The sequence below is a fragment of the Anser cygnoides genome, chromosome 2 (genome assembly GCF_040182565.1).
Source record: "Anser cygnoides isolate HZ-2024a breed goose chromosome 2, Taihu_goose_T2T_genome, whole genome shotgun sequence".
NCBI lineage: Eukaryota > Metazoa > Chordata > Aves > Anseriformes > Anatidae > Anser > Anser cygnoides.
The window spans coordinates 10,841,672-10,859,134 of record NC_089874.1 but is presented as its reverse complement, the minus strand read 5'-3'; the positions used below and the strand labels follow the sequence as shown (position 1 = coordinate 10,859,134).

Below are 17,463 nucleotides of genomic sequence, written 5' to 3'. Positions count from 1 at the left end.
AATAAAGGACTGTTCGAGAAAAATGGTTAAATAATCATTAGATCATTATTACCATCCAAAGAAAAAGCATTTAAAATGTCATTGAACTTCATATCCCATAAATAAAGCACTCAGAGATGGAGTACTGTTTTATGAGGGCCAAGCACTATTTTGCATTAGTATGCTTTTCTCACAAAGACATGTAAAAGGATAGCCCTGCTGCAGTCAGAGAGATAGCCTCATCTTTTCTAGGAATATGTTCTGTATCACTGCCATAACTTGACTACTCCCTAATTTAAACTAAGCTAGTGTCAGTGCCTTGTTAATGGCTGTTCTCTATTTGTTATACTTTATAGCTTGCTCTTGGATGTAGCAAACATAGCATATATCTCCCAGCGCAGTTGAAGTAATACAACACTTAACAGACAGTCTTCCAGAGCACACGATGCAAAGTATACAGCTCTGTAGCCGTGAGATGGGGACACATTCTGTCTTTTGCTTGCTTTACTGACTTTGGAGGATTTCTCTTCTGCGTTAGAGCTCAGCACCACCAGCCCATGCACTGGCTTCTCCTCTGCTCCAAAGATACTCCGTGCATTTGCTCTTTCATGCTCATGTGGAGATTGTTTGCAGCCATGTTGATTATGAAGTCAGCAGATTATACTCTTTTGTAAGGAGATGCTCCATTGTGTAACATTCACTGTCATTTCACAGAATCACAGAATCACAGAATCGTAATGTTAAACATTAATTTCTGTATTGCACTCTTTCTCTGCTTTTTCTGTCATATACTTACTTAAAGAGATGGTACAGGAAAAAGAAAAAGCATTTAAAATGCTTTTGAGGAGATGTTAGTTTCCAACATTTTTCATTGTTGGTGGTAGAAAGCAGTGAGAAATTCAAGCTTATGTATTCTGCACACCAAAGAGCACTAAGGTGCTTCTGCATTACTGGCGAGAACAGAGCAGATTTCCGTGCTGTCTCCAGCCACTGTCCCCTTGTGTTGCTGGCTGCTCCCCCTGATGCAGGGTCCAGCTGGGGTCACTTTGCTCCATACTCAGGTTCGGTCCCGGTGGTTTTGGCAAACTCAGCTGTGAGCTTTTCCTTCCAGCTCTGAGTGCACAAACCCAGGCCCAACCTGGCAAGGAGAACATGCAGAAGTGTCCTTCAGGATGCCCTGGGTCTCAGGTGCCCAGGGCCCTGGCTCTGAAACTGATTGTGTTTTTGCATGGTAATAGTGTGAATGGCAAATGAAGCTGAATTTTAAACCGGCTTTTCAACCATACTTTTAACCAATGTTGTAAGTATATGAGATAGAAAGAGGAGCATAGAGGTCTGATTAAATTTGAATGTGATGTCCACCAGATTTATTCAGTTTGGAACGAGACGGCATTAAAGAAAGCTTTTCCAGAATTATCCTCCTTTCCCTGAAAAGTTTTAAATTTTATTTGCCCTTCATCCACTGACACGATAATTACTTGGGAAGGGCTATCAAAAGTTGAGCACTGACTTTTTTAGAGTGCTCCTTCCTCGTGAACATTGCGGCATCCATCCTAACAGCACGCTCCGGTGTCATTAAGGACAACTGGCTGAGCAAGAAGTGACTGTTCTGCCTAGTAGCAAATCTTCCATTTCCTTTGTTATCCAGACAGCTTCTTTCCACTGTGGCCAAGGACTGTGTGTTCAGTGACTGTGTTCAGTCATGAGCACACAGTGCAGGCCTGCAGGAAGGGGAAGATGCATATTTTATGCTGCAAGCCAGCACAATGTCTCACACACTTTAAAACAAGCACTTCCTATTTCATAACTTCAGCCAATTCCACAGCTGGAGAGTGCTTCTGTCCCATTGCACGTAAGCCTCTTTCGCATATTTCAAAGTCTCAGTCCTACAGCAGAATTTCTGTACTTAAAGGGAAATGAAAATTTCCTTCATGCTATCAGCAATCTCAAACTAAATGTCTTTCTTGGCAGGAAGCTGTGGAGAGTAAGTGCTAGCCCAGAGAGGGAAGGATATATCTCTTGCTCCAGTTACATATTCTAATAATCAGAGAAAATTTGCCCTCATCTTGAACAGCAATTACTCTTTGGGAGGACACTGTGTTACTGTGTTCAATTTTCCTCGCTGCTTTGTTATACCAGGTGTCACATCAGCCCCCAGCTGCCCAGTGAAGCTAGGTGCAGACGTGAACCCAGTCACCCTGTGGACTATTGGAAGACATTCAGATATTAAAATGGAGAGACGTTGCATTTCAGTCTGTCTTTGCAAGGCTGTGATACCTGAAAGATACTTAGGGTAGAAAATAAATCAGGATTAAATGGTCGCCAACGAGACTGGTCCTTTTTCCACAGCAGGAGCTGAATAATACCACTGGTCCAAACTAATGCCAGGGAAGCTTCTTGCTGGACTGGAACAGTAAGAAGACAAAGGAAAAAAACAGGATAACTATTTTATTAATCATCTTTTAAATTATAATAAATTAAGTGGTACTGGCAGTGGATGTATCTGTGACAGATTTGCTTTGGTCTGTACTCAGTGAGAGTAGTGATGGCAATAAATAATGGCATTTTAAAATAATTTTATTTTCAGTGCAAGTCATTCTGCTTTTCATTCCCTTTATACAGCTTAATTTATGTAATGGATTTGTTGCTGTAGAACAGCACTTTGTTCTGGACATTTCACTTAATGCCCTAGAAAAATGGGAAAATGTTTAGAGGAAAGAAATAAAATAACAAAATATATAACATTCCTCAACGTCTTAGAAAAAGCTGGAAAAATTACCTTTATTCATTGTAGAGTAATAGTCTTCATATACATGCAGGGGTTGTTACAGAGTAAGATAATTCACGGTTTCCCATTTCCAACAATGTAAAACCAGATGGAATCAACTTCATTTGCAGTCAGAGAAGATTGGGTTAAGAAAGCATGTGTGCTGCAGGAACTGATAAAGCCTAGAGTAGATCACCAAGGGAGATGAAAGAATCTCCAACACATGAATATACATTAAGATATATGTCTTGGATTATATGTTATGTGTATCTTTTAGATATACATCTGCTAAAGATGTGCTGTTCTTACAGAAGCAGAGTGGGGTAATGGAAGAGCAGGCCTTTCCCATTCCTGCTTTCCATAATTTATTTGAATTTATAACAGGGTATCTCAGAAGAGAGTCCAGCCCACTCAGCAGGTAACATGATAAGTAAATTGTAAAACCTCTAGGGGAGATCACTAGCTTTCACTCTCTAGCTGTACCAGTGTCTAGACAGATGTTGAGAAATCTGCTTGCTGTTCTTCACGCAAGTTTATGTAGACACGAAAAGGCTGCCTATTCTGTACCTCCCTGTAACTAACATTTAGTCTAATCAGAACCCACTCCCTCAGTTCCTATGAAATTAGTGCTGATGGAAGGTTGAGAGGGGCAGGTTGCTCTTCCTAAGCTGATGGGACTTACGCATCCTTTGGTTTCCCAGCTGAAGACGCCAGCTTGGACAGCACTGGTCATGTCATGGAGTAGAAATGCACCTCCAGGGTAATGACTCTTTAGATTGTGAGAGGTTATCTCACAAATTTCAAATTGAAATCTTACCTTTATTGGCCTTGATGGGAAATTTTCCACTGTCTTCAGCAGAAACAAGGTTTTTCTCTCACATCTGGGTTGGATACCTTTCAGAATGGAGGATGTTTAGTTGTGAACTGTCTGCAGTAACTCCAACACTTTCAGCTGTGGGAACACAACCTGGCTTTAAACTAATTGGAAAATCTGAAACTTTGGAGTCTGTAAAAGCTTATCTGACCAGACACGGCAGTTATGAAGTACCCTCATTGCTTAAGAAAAACAATACTGGGCCCTTACACCACACCACCAGGTTCCTGTTCTGAACATAAACAAGTTACCAACTTTTGGAGGCAGTGAATGCATTTGGAATAACTTCAGGAAGTTAGCAAGAGCTAAAAAGCCCTGGAGATCTGCCTTAGCTCCATTATTATCCTGTCATGTGCTCATGAAAATTATGCAGTAGCTCCATGCAGGTTTATGTACTTCTCACATCCCCTCCCCTTTTTAGCACCTGCAGCTCTGCACTGTTGGATCACTACTGCCAAAACACTCAACCTGAGGCTTATCCACCCCTATATCCAGCAAAGATGCATCTGCTGAAATAGTAATGCAAGGTACCACACTTACATCACCACACAACTGTCTGCCTTATATATGTGAACCGATGGTTCATGCATAAGGCAGTTTCCCTCAGATATGATGTTTGATCAACCCTCAATGCAAAACATGCTGCCTGGCACTAAGTATGCCATTATCCTTTAATTCTTTACCAGGCTGCCTTTTCAGGATTTCACATGGCATTTCCCTTTCTTACCAATTGTCCCAGAGCTTGGAAACAGGTGCGATTTCCAAAATTTGCAGCTTAACCAAACTGCCTTTCAACCATGTCTTCTACACTGTTCGAGCTCTTGACTTCTGCCTTAACAGGTATGCCTACATACAGTGATACAAACCTTAATCATTCTCCTTTTCCACTACTTACCCTCATGTATTAAGATCTTCATAGCCTTTAGACTTTAAAGAGAGATGTTCAAGAGGTTAGTTTATCTCCACTTCAATTGCTACAGAAAATTTAACAAGAGTTATATAGTTGGAGTCCCCATATGCTTTTTCTAAATTACTGTTTTAAAAATTTGAGGCACAGACATTGTTTATGAGGTATGAGATGCTATTTTTGTAATTAAATATTATAAGTCTTCAGAGGTCAGCTTGGCAAGATAGCGCCTAGATGATGGAAATCGCTAAAAGTAATACATGAAATCAAGTGAAGCAAATTAAGGTGAAATTGTAAACATCACTTTGACAGACAAAAACAACTATCGAGGGCTCTAGTAGATATTCCAATGCTGGAACAACATAGCAGGAGCAGAAATTGAGCAAATTTAATAGGAAGTATGTCTGCTGATGCCAGTTAGCAACAATAAATGTAAGAAACCTTGATAAAAGTATTTTGAAAATAGCCAGACACAATAGAATACTACAGAATGGATTTTTAATTTAAAAAACGATTACTGCACTTTTGAATTGTAAAGGAAAAAATAAAAATAAAATAAAAATGTCCTAAAGAAATATCTTGATATCTTTCAGGACATATACAAAGTATGAGGTCACCTGGTTCTTAATCAAAAGCTGAGAAGACCTGAAAAAAAATGCAAACCTACACAGTAAAATTTAAGCTAGCCTCCCTCTCTCTTTGCTGTAAAAAGAAAAAAATAGAATTGGCAAAAGGAAAATTTATTGCAACTGTACACCCCAAGGTTTCACATTTCTCTGCTCGACCTTGCTGTATTTTCCTCTGGGATGTCCTGTAATCATCAGAAACTGGGCTACAACCACTTCGTGCTGCTCCATCTCCAAAGAGCTGCTGAGCCAGCACTTGCTTTTTGCTTACGTTAATTGCAAAATAAAATGAGTTAGCTGAAACCACCTGACTTGTCTCAGCACATTTGGGACAGTCCAAGAGTATGTAAACAACCAGTTAAAGAAGCTGAAACTTGCTTTGCTGCTTGCAGTCGAGGATGTAATGTGAACAGTTCCTCTGATGCAAGGACGCCCACATGCTCAGTATTTATGACTAGTTGTACTTGTTTGAAAAGAGACAAATGCTTAGGTTATTTTTCATCCGTAAGCTGCTTTGTTTTTAAATTGTATTTTTAACCCTGAGTACTGCCCATCTGTGAGAGCGGGGCAGTATTGTTTCTTCTGGGAACAGTCCACACAAACTGCCACCACAACTCCCAGCAGTAGTACAATGAGAGGAAGCTTATCAGAAGACTTTAGCTTGGTCAAAATTACACAGCTTTGCTGTCCCTGGTCTGTTCTGTCATGCTGAAAGAGACAGCTTTGCATTAAGGCTGTGGTCTCCTTACCATCCATGTCTTCTGGCTCATGCTCAGGCTCCTCTCTGGCACAGGCCAGAGAGCTCAAGGCGGGGAAACGCAGCTGGAACTGGAGGCTGGAGCTGTCAGCAATTCCTGCTCTACCTGTCGGATGGATATGATCAGTGACCAATGTACAAAAGCAGCTATACTCTCTTGAGGGGAGAGAACAACCAAAGCCATCTAGCAGAGATCCTGGAGAGCAGCTCTTGAGCAGTGGAGAACAAGCAACCATTCGGCCATGCCCTGCAGCACAGATTTGTTTTCAAGCGTATGCTTAAATCCACCCTAAGTCAACTAAGTTTACGTTTACCAAGGGTTTGCTGAATTTTTATCTGGATTCATGCCAAGAGAGACAGCTTGCCTCTGAGGGCTCAGAAGGAGTTGGAGAAACATGTTTTCTGCCTTCCTTCTACCCAAGCGAAGGTTTATGCAGACTGATGCACTCTACTTTAAAAAAGTGACTGAAGTGCAGCGTGGAGCAGGCCTAGCCAAGCACTGATTGTGACACCCCAGTACTAATGTGCAGACATTCAGGATTTAGTAATTTTTCAAATTGTAATGATAATCAGTTGTTACCAACAACAACGACAACAAAAATACCTGAAATTGTATTTGTGTTCAATTTGGCATTTGCACAGTGGACATCATTGTACATATATATATTTATATTTGTGAATGTGTATGTGTATCTATTGTGTGCAAACCATACACAGAACCGACAGCCAAAGCAAATGAGGCTTAAATTCACTCCCTGACTCTACAGTGATTTCATCCTCAATAGTTTGTGTTGAGCTCCTTCAGTTTTTCTTCCTCCTGTAGTATTGCTAGTCTCCAAAGACAGCTGATGGGATGATGATCTTTGCTTGCATATTTTGGCTATTTCTGTTCTTCCATAGGAGCACACAGCATCATGTGCCAGTTACCTGGTCCCTGAGAGTCTGTATGATGGAGGAAGAAGATGGGCAGGTTGTGCAGACACCAGTGAGAAGCAGAAGCACCATACTGTGTTTGTAATAGAAAGTGTCAAAAGACATTTAAAAGGATGCTTCATTTCAGCTTGTACTGCAGGGTGGTTAAAGAGACAGAGCTGAAAGGAGTGGGCTGGTCTATGCCTTATTTTCTGCAGAGGGAAGAATTTCAGCTCTCAGCAGCATATCATGCATCATCAGGGCTGTGTGATAGGTAGGTGCAGCAAAACCGTGGCCAGGAGGGATGATGATGACATGAGCAAAATCATTTCATTTATGACTTCAGGCTGTCAGCAAGTACCATCCCCAGAGAGATGAGCAAATGGCACGTTCACCGGCAGCAAATCATATACATGCCAGCTGAACTTACAAAGCACTCACTCCATTTAACCTCATTTTCCCAAAGGAAAAAACATTTCTGAATTTTGATGGGCCTGAATTCTGACCCGCACACGAGTAACCCAGATGACCAGGATTTGTATGTGAGAAGTGAGGCTAGCTGAAATTTAGCAACCGCTCTGTAAAAGTGACTTCATTTTCCTTGATCAGCTCTGGAAATGTTCCCCCATCAGCAATCACCAAGTGCAGGCCCTGTCTCCGTGGGACACCACTCTCTGTCCCTTACACATAAGTTTTAGAGAAAGGAATAAATCATGATCTCACTGATGTAGATGAAAATCTTTGGAATTGACTTCAAATTGTACTTTTGGATTTCAGAAGTCTTTCTAGTGTGACTTATACAGTCACCCTGTTTGCTGCATTTGCAGAAAAACTAAAAAAAGACTCCCTTTCATCCAGCTCTCAGAAATCTTGTACCCAAATTGGTCTGAATTTGGGATAACTCATATTTCCTAGGAGCTTTGTGGAGTAGAGGGTACATTAACCTCTGTGCAGCAGCCATATGCTAGTCCCAGCCTTTAGTTTCTCTCCATGTTGATGTTCACTGAGACAGTTATAACCTCCGTTTTCCAGCCTGTCCAAAGCTGTTAAGTAGCATTCTGGCAACTTAGGGCCACATCTTCATTATTCTTGGTGTTATCCTGACCTTTTGGTTTCCATGAAGATATTGAAAAATGAAATAAATGTAATTTGTTATTAAAATATTGTCCATATTTATTAGAGCTTCACAAATGCAACCTGGCCTCTGGATTGGGGACTGTGATTTTACCCATCCTAAGATGAGAGAGCTTTCCATAGTGGAGAGACTTGAGGGGACAGTTCATCCTCTCTTAAAAGAGGTGTTGAAGATACCTCCTTCTTCCTTGCTCCATTTAATAGGATCAGGATTTGTCTTCTGCAAAGATCATTTTTGCAGTGCTTTGTTCCACCTGGGAGAGGAATGGCTCCAAGTGGCAGGGTTCCACCTATGAGCAAGTGAGAGAAACCAAGGGAATTGTGTTATGCTACTCTAATATTACCAAAAAAATAGGCTTTTTTGCTGACAGATGAAGTTAGAAGCCAGCTGTCTAGTCCTGTGTGTCTTCCCTGAAGCAGTGTTTTTAAAAGGGAGAGATTTATAGAACTAATAACGCAAAGCAAGGCTTTAAATTTTATTGTGTAGATATGAATTTACTTCACTCTTCTGCAAAACTTTGGAAAGCTGTGAGCTGATTTTAGCCTTGCTAAAAAGGGGAAAAAAGAGAATAGTCTTTTCCTGCATGCAGAGAGATGAGCTGCAGCCTCAGCACACCTCTCCTCAGGGGCCAGGGACCTTGGACCCCTCTCCCAAAATGATCCCTTCCCCTGCCAAATCCAACAGAGACACCAGATGCTTTGCAAGGATCATAAGCTAAAAAGGACTGTTTCAGTCAATGCAAGTGTAACTGCTACTGCTTTTCACCCTCCGGACCCATCTGGAAATGTGTGCATAGCTGTAAATAATGCCGTTGTTACTGGAAAGAGCCGGTGCTGGAGGCAGTCACCATCACTCAAGCACGACTTGCAGTAGCCTGGCAGCAGTCCAGCATCCTCATCTGGGACTCACACCTCACACAGACTGGGAGCCAGGCATACCTCCAGCTTACGCCCGGCACTGTTTGCCTGAACACATTTATTTTTAGAAAAAGCCATAAAGAGACTGGCTTGTTATTAAAAGAATAAGATAAAAAAAAAAATAGAAGAGCTAGAGCATTTCAATCTGTATATTTTCCAAACAACTAAAATTCTCCTCTCAGGTCCTGACCCCTTCCTATTCTATATTGGATGGCAGGCAAGCGATGCTTAGTTTGTTCTATTTACTTAGCCGGGGGAGCAGTGCATTATAAGGAGATCAGTAATTTTTACCTCATCAGAATATCAGCAACATATATTTTAGAATATTATTATTTATTGAAGAATATTACCACTTATGCATGCATTTTTCCTGTATTTTTCATAATTCCTCCTCGCCAGGTCTAGTTAATATAGTTAATAATGATTTCCACCTCCTCCTCAGGAAGGGCACTACCCTGGAAAGCCTCACATCCTTTCCAGCAGCGAAGACACACAGGCAGAGCTAGTGCTGTCCAAAATCCAAGGATGCCTCACAGGACAGTGTAGCACCAGAGGGTACCTTCCATGTGGATTGAATGAGAAAAGGTCTGTAAGATCTGCAGTACTGATAGCCATTGGATTCGGGCTCTGCATTACATTTTTACAGCTATCTCAATGCTTTTGATCTTTTATCAACATTTTAACAAATGGGAATAAACAAACAGAGCCAAATTCACAGGAGCTGGGACTTGGATATCTGCATTCTTTCACAGAAATCATTAAATAGAAACTCTTTCATAGAAATCATTAAATCATAGAATCGTTAAATTTGGAAAAGATCAAATCAAGATCACCTGGTCCAACCATCCCCCTACCACCAATGTCGCCCACTAAGCCATGTCCCTAAGCACCACGTCCAACCTCTCCTTGAACACCCCCAGGGATGATGACTCCACCACCTCCCTGGGCAACCCGTCCCAATGCCTGACTGCTCTTTCTGAGAAGAAATGTCTCCTCATTTCCAACCTGAACCTCCCCTGACACAACTTGAGGCCATTCCCTCTAGTCCTATCACTGGTTACCCGTGAGAAGAGGCCGACCCCCAGCTCCCCGCACCTTCCTTTCTGGCAGTTGTAGAGAGAGATAAGGTCTGCCCTGAGCCTCCTCTTCTCCAGACCAAACAACCCCAGTTCCCTCAGCCGCCAGGATTATTCCTTAATCCCATTAAGTGCCTAGGTCTGATATCTGTGTCATCTCCGTAATGTACGCATCTCCTGAGGCTGTGGGGCTGAGTGGACAACATCCAGTCTCTCACATGAGGTGCTTACTGCATCTGTTCGAGCTGAAAGGAGCATGGCAGGAGCGTTCCTGTGGCCCATCAGCAGTCCTCGAGGGTAGGAAGGCTCTGCAGGAGGATCTGGATAGGCTGGGCTGATGGGCTGAGGCCAACTGTATGAAGTTCAACAAGGCCAAGTGCCGGGTCCTGCACCTGGGGCACAACAACCCCAAGCAGCGCTACAGGCTGGGAGATGAGTGGTTAGAAAGCTGTCTGGCAGAGAAGGACCTGGGAGTACTGGTTGATAGGCAGCTGAATATGAGCCAGCAGTGTGCTCAGGTGGCCAAGAAGGCCAACAGCATCCTGGCTTGCATAAGAAACAGTGTGGCCCGCAGGGCTAAGGGAGTGATTGTGCCCCTGTACTCGGCTCTGGTGAGGCCACACCTCGAGTACTGTGTTCAGTTTTGGGCCCCTCGCTACAAGAAGGACATCGATGTGCTCGAGCGAGTCCAGAGAAGGGCAACGAAGCTGGTGAGGGGTCTGGAGAACAAGTCTTATGAGGAGCGGCTGAGGGAGCTGGGGTTGTTCAGCCTGGAGAAGAGGAGGCTCAGGGGCAACCTTATCGCACTCCACAGGTACCTTAAAGGAGGCTGTAGCGAGGTGGGGGTTGGTCTATTCTCCCACGTGCCTGGTGACAGGACGAGGGGGAATGGGCTAAAGTTACGCCAGGGGAGGTTTAGGTTGGATATGAGGAAAAACTTCTTTACTGAAAGGGTTGTTAGGCATTGGAATAGGCTGCCCAGGGAAGTGGTTGAGTCACCATCCCTGGAGGGCTTTAAAAGATGTTTAGATGTTGAGCTTAGTGATATGGTTTAGTGGAGGACTTGTTAGTGTTAGATCAGAGGTTGGACTCGGTGATCTTGGAGGTCTCTTCCAACCTAGATGATTCTGTGATTCTGTGATTCATGCAATGCCGCTAGGGCCTGTAAAGTCAGGCCTATAAAGTCAGGTCCTGCAGCCTGCAGGAAAAGCAGGCAGGCCCAGGGGGCCTGAAAGAGACCTTTGTGTGATATCAAACCCCAGGAGGGATGTAGGTGAGGCTCAAACTCCAAATATTTTGTCTCCTGACCAAAGGACTAGTGCTATCTCTGGATCCTAATTTGTTGGTAAGTTCATCAGCATCACAGCTAAAACTCATAGGGATGAAACATCCCATGTGCTTCACACAGCGAGAAAGCTCCTGATTTCCACTCCAGCCTGCCTGCCTTCCCTGCCAGCCCACTACACGAGGATCACACCTCATCACTGGTCCTTCTCTTGTCACCACTTATGTCCAGGTAAACAAGTGTCACTTTGATGAACAGCACAATTCTTATCGCCGTTACTTTTCTAACTACTGCCAACTACCCAGCGAACGTAGCAGGCAGACTGTTACAGCGCTGTCATTTATGACACTATTATTCTTCTCTGAAGATTGTTTTCAGCACCCTCAGCATAAATCTTTGTAGCCAACACTTTTAGACTGAGCTCTAATAAAATGCTGGAGACCTCAAAGCTTTACAAACACTGTCTCTGCCAGGGATTTTATTTTATTTTCTTAGGAACTGACTCTCTTTAAAAATAAAAATGTGTTTTATGGCCTGATTTCAGGGAGATGTGAGAATCAACCACACTCTACTAACTGGAATAAAGGCTGTTGTCTTGAGACATCGCTGATGTCTCCATGGCTAACATGCATTACATTATCAGTGCTGGGAAGAAGACTATGAGATATTGTACTTGGGAATGTGAAAATGTCAGAAAACTAAAAAACACACACAAAAAAATATTGGGCATCGTCAGTCTAACATTTAGAAAATTCTGGAATTGATGGTGATTCACAGTGAGACATGGATTTGTTATCTTTGGAGTTGAGTATTGAAAAAATACTGATTTTCTGTTGTGGAATTTGGCAGCAGGCTGAAAGCACCAGCTTTACATCTAGGTGGACAAAACCCACAAAACTCTCCATGTGTCACTGGCAAATCAGAAATGCAAGCTCAGAGAGGGATTGCTTTATTTGTCTCTTTTTATATCATCATAAAATTTTTACCTCAGAAATGTTGCATCATCCGGATTCTCGGTAATACTTTCTCTGGACAACATATATATATTTATTTATATATTTTTATTGAGGCCAAAGAAACAGGCATTGAAATAACCAAGATCCAAAATAGTACCAGCATAGATTATTGTCACTGTTGCTGTATGGGAGAAGAAGCCCTCTAACACCCTTTTTTTAGAGCGTTTCAGAAAGCCTGCTTGTGAGCCTGTTTGGAGGATGCTGTGGAAAGGCACCGGCCAGATTTTGGGCCAGCCTGATGGGCAGGGTGGTGGTACCCTAGGTGCTGGCACAAGGAGGTGGCAGGGGAGAGAATGGTAGGAGGAAACTGAAAAAAATATGGTAAAACTATGAGTGTGAACAATGAAGACTGCTGTCCAGTTGAGAGCATGATAGCCCAAAATGATATGCTGAGGAATTAGACATAATTTCCCATGCTGCTGGCACAAACAAATATATGAAATTACAGTGTCCTATAGGTGCTCCAGAGAGGAAAGGTGAACAGCCAGTCTGCCTGCAGAAAGAGAGGTCAGGAAAGGTTAATGTGATGATGTAAGAGGTTTCTTCTTTTGCTGTGTCCCTCGTCTTGCCTTCTTTTGCTGTGTCCCTCGTCTTGCCTTCTTTTGCTGTGTCCCTCATCTTACACACTGCCTATAGAGACAAATCTTGCCCAGATCCCAGCCCCTTCCTGAGCTCCTGCCTTTTCAAGGCTACCAACATCCATCCATACCTCCTGATGTGTCAATGCCTCACACTTTGATTCATCCCCAGCATTCATACAGAACTAGAGCAGGATAGAGCTGCTAGAATTTTATATTTATCTTCATTTATCTGTAAGTATTTTATAGTTATTTTCTGTAGGTACACAAGTATTTACACCACTGGTGTACATCCATGCAGCGGCATAGCAGTGTTGCTCTGAAACATGTAGTTAATTATTTTCACAGGATCATAACTGGGTGGTCAACATTAAAATGTTGATTCAATCAGCAGGGATGACTGTGCTGTTCTGTATAAAGTGTTTTTAAGGCAGCTGTTTCTGTGCTATTTGAGCATTAAATACAGTACATGAAATTTCAGCAGCCCCTTGCAAGTCTGCTGAGCAGTCATGGGAGTTAGGGGTTGAAAACATAATTAGTACTTTCATTCAGACAACGCTCAATACTTTACAAGACAAATGGAAAACAAATGCTAGTAAATCTGTGTTTTTTAATGCATGAACCACCAGTGCAGTCTGTTTAGTCTACGCATATGTCAAGGCACATTTCAGTACACTCCAAAGCTCTCTGTGGGCAGTTTTTCACATTTGGATATATTTTCCTATCCTTTATGTAACTGGCATCAAATATTTACCCTTTTCTTCCTTCCTTCCTTCCTTCCTTCCTTCCTTCCTTCCTTCCTTCCTTCCTTCCTTCCTTCCTTCCTTCCTTCCTTCCTTCCTTCCTTTTTTTTTTTTTTATTCTATATTAGAAACATATTTTTAAATGAAATGTTAGGTGATGCTATTGCTACTATTGCAAATTAATATATAAACGTGCTATAATGCAAACAGCCTGTGTGACAATCATGGTACTTTTGACTACATTTTAAAGGTGTCACAGTGATTGCTAAGTAGGCCATTATGGATGTTCAAGTTTTAAGAATTTATTGATTTAAATTATGTATGTTAATGTACCTATCAAAGTTACAAATGTAGTTTGCAGCAAACTACTTATAAGATATGAATGATAAGCCATAAATAATGACTATGTCTGTAAATTAAATTACTCGATTATGCTGCAAAGATGCACTTTAATTTGGAACAGAAAATTACTTTAAAGTGATTTCAGCAGTTAATTCTTTTAGGATAGCAGAGCTGTATGAGGCATCGTCTTAAGTCAAGCATCAAACTTTGTGACAGTTTACCCACAAACCTGGTTCACTGGGTATTGCTGTGACCCAAATACAATGGATGTGACAGACTGACAAAATAATCACTGAGGACATTTAAGCCAAAATACAAAAGTGCTTTAAATCAAAGTCATTAATGTTTTTGTAATGGGAACAACCATGGGTATCAGCTAGTGCTAAGCTGATGAAGGGGTGAAACGAGTTAATTTTGAAAGAAGTTAATTTTGAACTTCTTTTGAACTTTTGAAATGAGTTAATTTTGAAAGAAGACAGAGACCCATTGTCTCTAAAGGAGTTACAGATACCTTGGAATTTTAGAATACACACACAAAAAATGTATTATAAAAACAACAACAACAACAACAAAAACTATAGTAGAATTTAACCTGAGACTCTGAAATACGAGCTGAGCAGAAATGCAATGCTTAAGCACTATTCCCATCATGTCTTACATTGCTGGCATAGTAGATTGGATTCTGGATGAATTTCAGTAGATGGAATAACCAAAAATAACTTACCAAACATGGACTTCTGTACTTGAAAATTGCATTAGTAGTTAGTATGTACCTAAATGGAAAGGGAAGAGGTTATGGAAAAGTCTTGGAGAGCTAGTGTTCAAGGGGTAGAGAGCCTTTTCTGTACGCCCCAAGTAAATTACTGCATCCACCTTAACATCAGAGCGTAAACCTCAGGGTTGTTAAGGCACAAAGTAACTGCTCAAGGCTTACCTGGAGCTCAGGGCAAAGGTAGCAGTGCTGGATATCCATAAGTAAACTCCTTCTCAAACCTTCTTGGCCCTAAGGGCTCCTAAATACTTGCCAGGGCTTGCTGATCCTTTGGGGACTGTTGTTTCGCTCAGCTCTATGTGTCCAGTATGACAGTGTTCAACGCATTCATGAGCTTCTCCTTTAGAGTCGCCATTAACACTCACTAAGCAAGGGCAAAACATTGCAATGATTCATTTCAGCTGGATGAGTAATCAGATTTCTAGTTACAGAATGACAGCAAAGAGACACATAAACAAAATATATTTTAAAAAATCCCATTATAAGTCTAAGATCAGTGTCTATTTCTAGTTGTTCAGTGCTTTTTTTTTTCTTTTTTCTTTTTTTTTTTTTTTTTAATCCAGTATCTCTAAGTGTCCCAGCTATTATAACTATGTTTCAGGGCCAATTCAGGGCCAATCTGTACTGAAGTCCTGTTGCTGTAATTATTAGGCCCTTTTTGGTTTTTCTTTCTCCCTCTACTCTTGTGAATGCAAACGCTGGAAGATGGTGTGATGATGCATTAGAAGATGCTGAAGTATATAACAGCATTTCAAGTAAAAGGCCTGTCCTTTGATCACTCAGTCTGATACTGTAAAAAGTCATTTAACTATAAGAATTGTATTCTTTTTAGTATATTTTGATTTCTCTTCTACAGGATCCAGTTGGGAGGCATCACTTCTGCAGAGGAAAAAATCTGATGTTTGGAAAGCTTCACCAGGTAACCACTTGTGGGTTCTGGTTCGGGCAGCTGAGAGCGTATGGGCGAGATGCAGAAATGTCTGGTGGGAGAGAAGGGAACGTGCAGCACAAACATACCCTCCCCATACAGCAGTGGCTTGCCTTGCTGTGCCTTCCTCCTCACCAGCATGTGGGTGAGCTCCCCACCTTCATGCCCTTCCTCCTTCACTGGCAGGTCCCCACGGTCCTTGCTTTATTTATTAATATCCCCTGAGGAGGAGGAGAAAGTCCCCACAGTCCTGATCCACTTCTACAGCAACACTTTCCTCTACCTATCTATGTGGGTGCCACCTCCTCCCATGCCAGATGGCATCTTCAGTCTTCACCTTTACTATGGGATGGAAGAGAAAAGAGGCAGAACAGATGCCTTAGGATACAGGTTGTAGGTACACCCCCATTACATTTTTGTGGTCTTCATCTCCTTTCTCAGCAGCCGTTGCCATTATACCACAGGCAGCCCCAGCAGGCTGCCATCCTGAGATTTCCCCTGAGAAAGGAGCAGCATTTTGGGTAGTGCTGTCACAGGAGAGTTTTACTGGCTGTCTGAATGGAGATGCTCAGCCTCGGCTCCCCCAAGGTGCAATCCCCAGGCCACCAGTTAAAGTGTCTTCCAGGGAGATTTTGATGCAAACACCCTAAATCTGTGTCTTTTCATTCTGCTCCTGGGACACAGTAGCACCACTTCCCTCCCCTCTCACACCCAACAGAATCCATGTATTTTAATGCAGTCTGTCAGAGGCTTGATGGAGGTAAGGTAAAAAAGATTTCAAATACACTCACACAAAGGAAGATCTTTATGAAATATATGTACCTCCTAGTCTTGACTTACTGTTTCATTTCATTTGGATCGTGTCACTTTTAGCCAAAATTTTACCCAGCCATTCTTGAAGATCAGACATTAACGATCCTCAGGGAGAGCACACACTAGATCCTCACTCAGTTGCTGAAAGATGCAAGTTATAGGAATATTGCAAATAACTCCAATATCAAGAACTTCAGAAGCCTGACACTGCAGATTTTTCCTCTGTCATCTGCCAGCCTTTTCAACACAATAAAGACCTATTTGCTAGATATGCTCATAGAGTTTTGGTACCAGTTTCAGCACAAACTGGAGTATGGCTGAAGGGCAGAGCAGTGGAGAGTTGTACAGCCCTTTCTGAGGCAGTGCTAACCATGCTGCACTGCAGGATTACATATTTTGTCTCTAATTGTGCTCTGCAGCTTTCCACAACTAACTTTTTATTGCGAAGCTGGTACCTTGCATCTGTCATTTGAGAGCTGGAGATAAAATATAGCTATAATGAGAATCCTAGTCTGTCACACTGATGATGGGTTTGGGAGAGAGAATTCTAAATCTGCATTGACATAGATGAAGGCATTTATGAGATTTACAGAGGCTAATCTTCCTTCGGTATCTCTTCATTACAATTGAAGCATGTCAATTGTATCATGTCATAAAAAGCTCTAAGAAATATCACGGAGGAACATTTTTTCTCCCTTTTTGAAATACATCACCATAAAGGTGGAGTGAAGGTACAGAGGTTTTAGAACTCTAAATTTTATCTCCAAATTACCTAAATTTAGATATAAGCTATCTAAGTTTTAGATACAGGGAAGTGTGTGTGTGTGTATATATATAACATATTATTTAGTTACCATTTATATTTAAAACTTCCATTGATCAGTATTTCCCATATTCCTTTCTCACTTCAATATTTCAGCAGAATATCTGAAAGTGAGTCTTAAAAAGAAGACAACTATATCTTGTCTTTGGTTCTCTCATAGGAATTGAACGATATCACTGTTCTTCATTATTTTCACCTTCAAAGATCAATGCT

At 41.7% G+C, this 17,463-nt stretch overlaps 1 long non-coding RNA gene across 1 annotated transcript; it reads right to left on the bottom strand.

Annotated features, from left to right (window-relative positions):
* Nucleotides 1–1,956: 1,956 nt before the first annotated feature.
* LOC136790003 (uncharacterized) lies at nucleotides 1,957–15,139 on the bottom strand. Its single transcript, XR_010829065.1, has 4 exons — nucleotides 14,849–15,139; nucleotides 14,639–14,687; nucleotides 3,564–6,016; nucleotides 1,957–2,928 (listed from the first exon to the last, which is right to left on the bottom strand). It is a non-coding gene; the product is annotated as an uncharacterized lncRNA (long non-coding RNA).
* Between the last annotated feature and the right edge of the window lie 2,324 nt (nucleotides 15,140–17,463).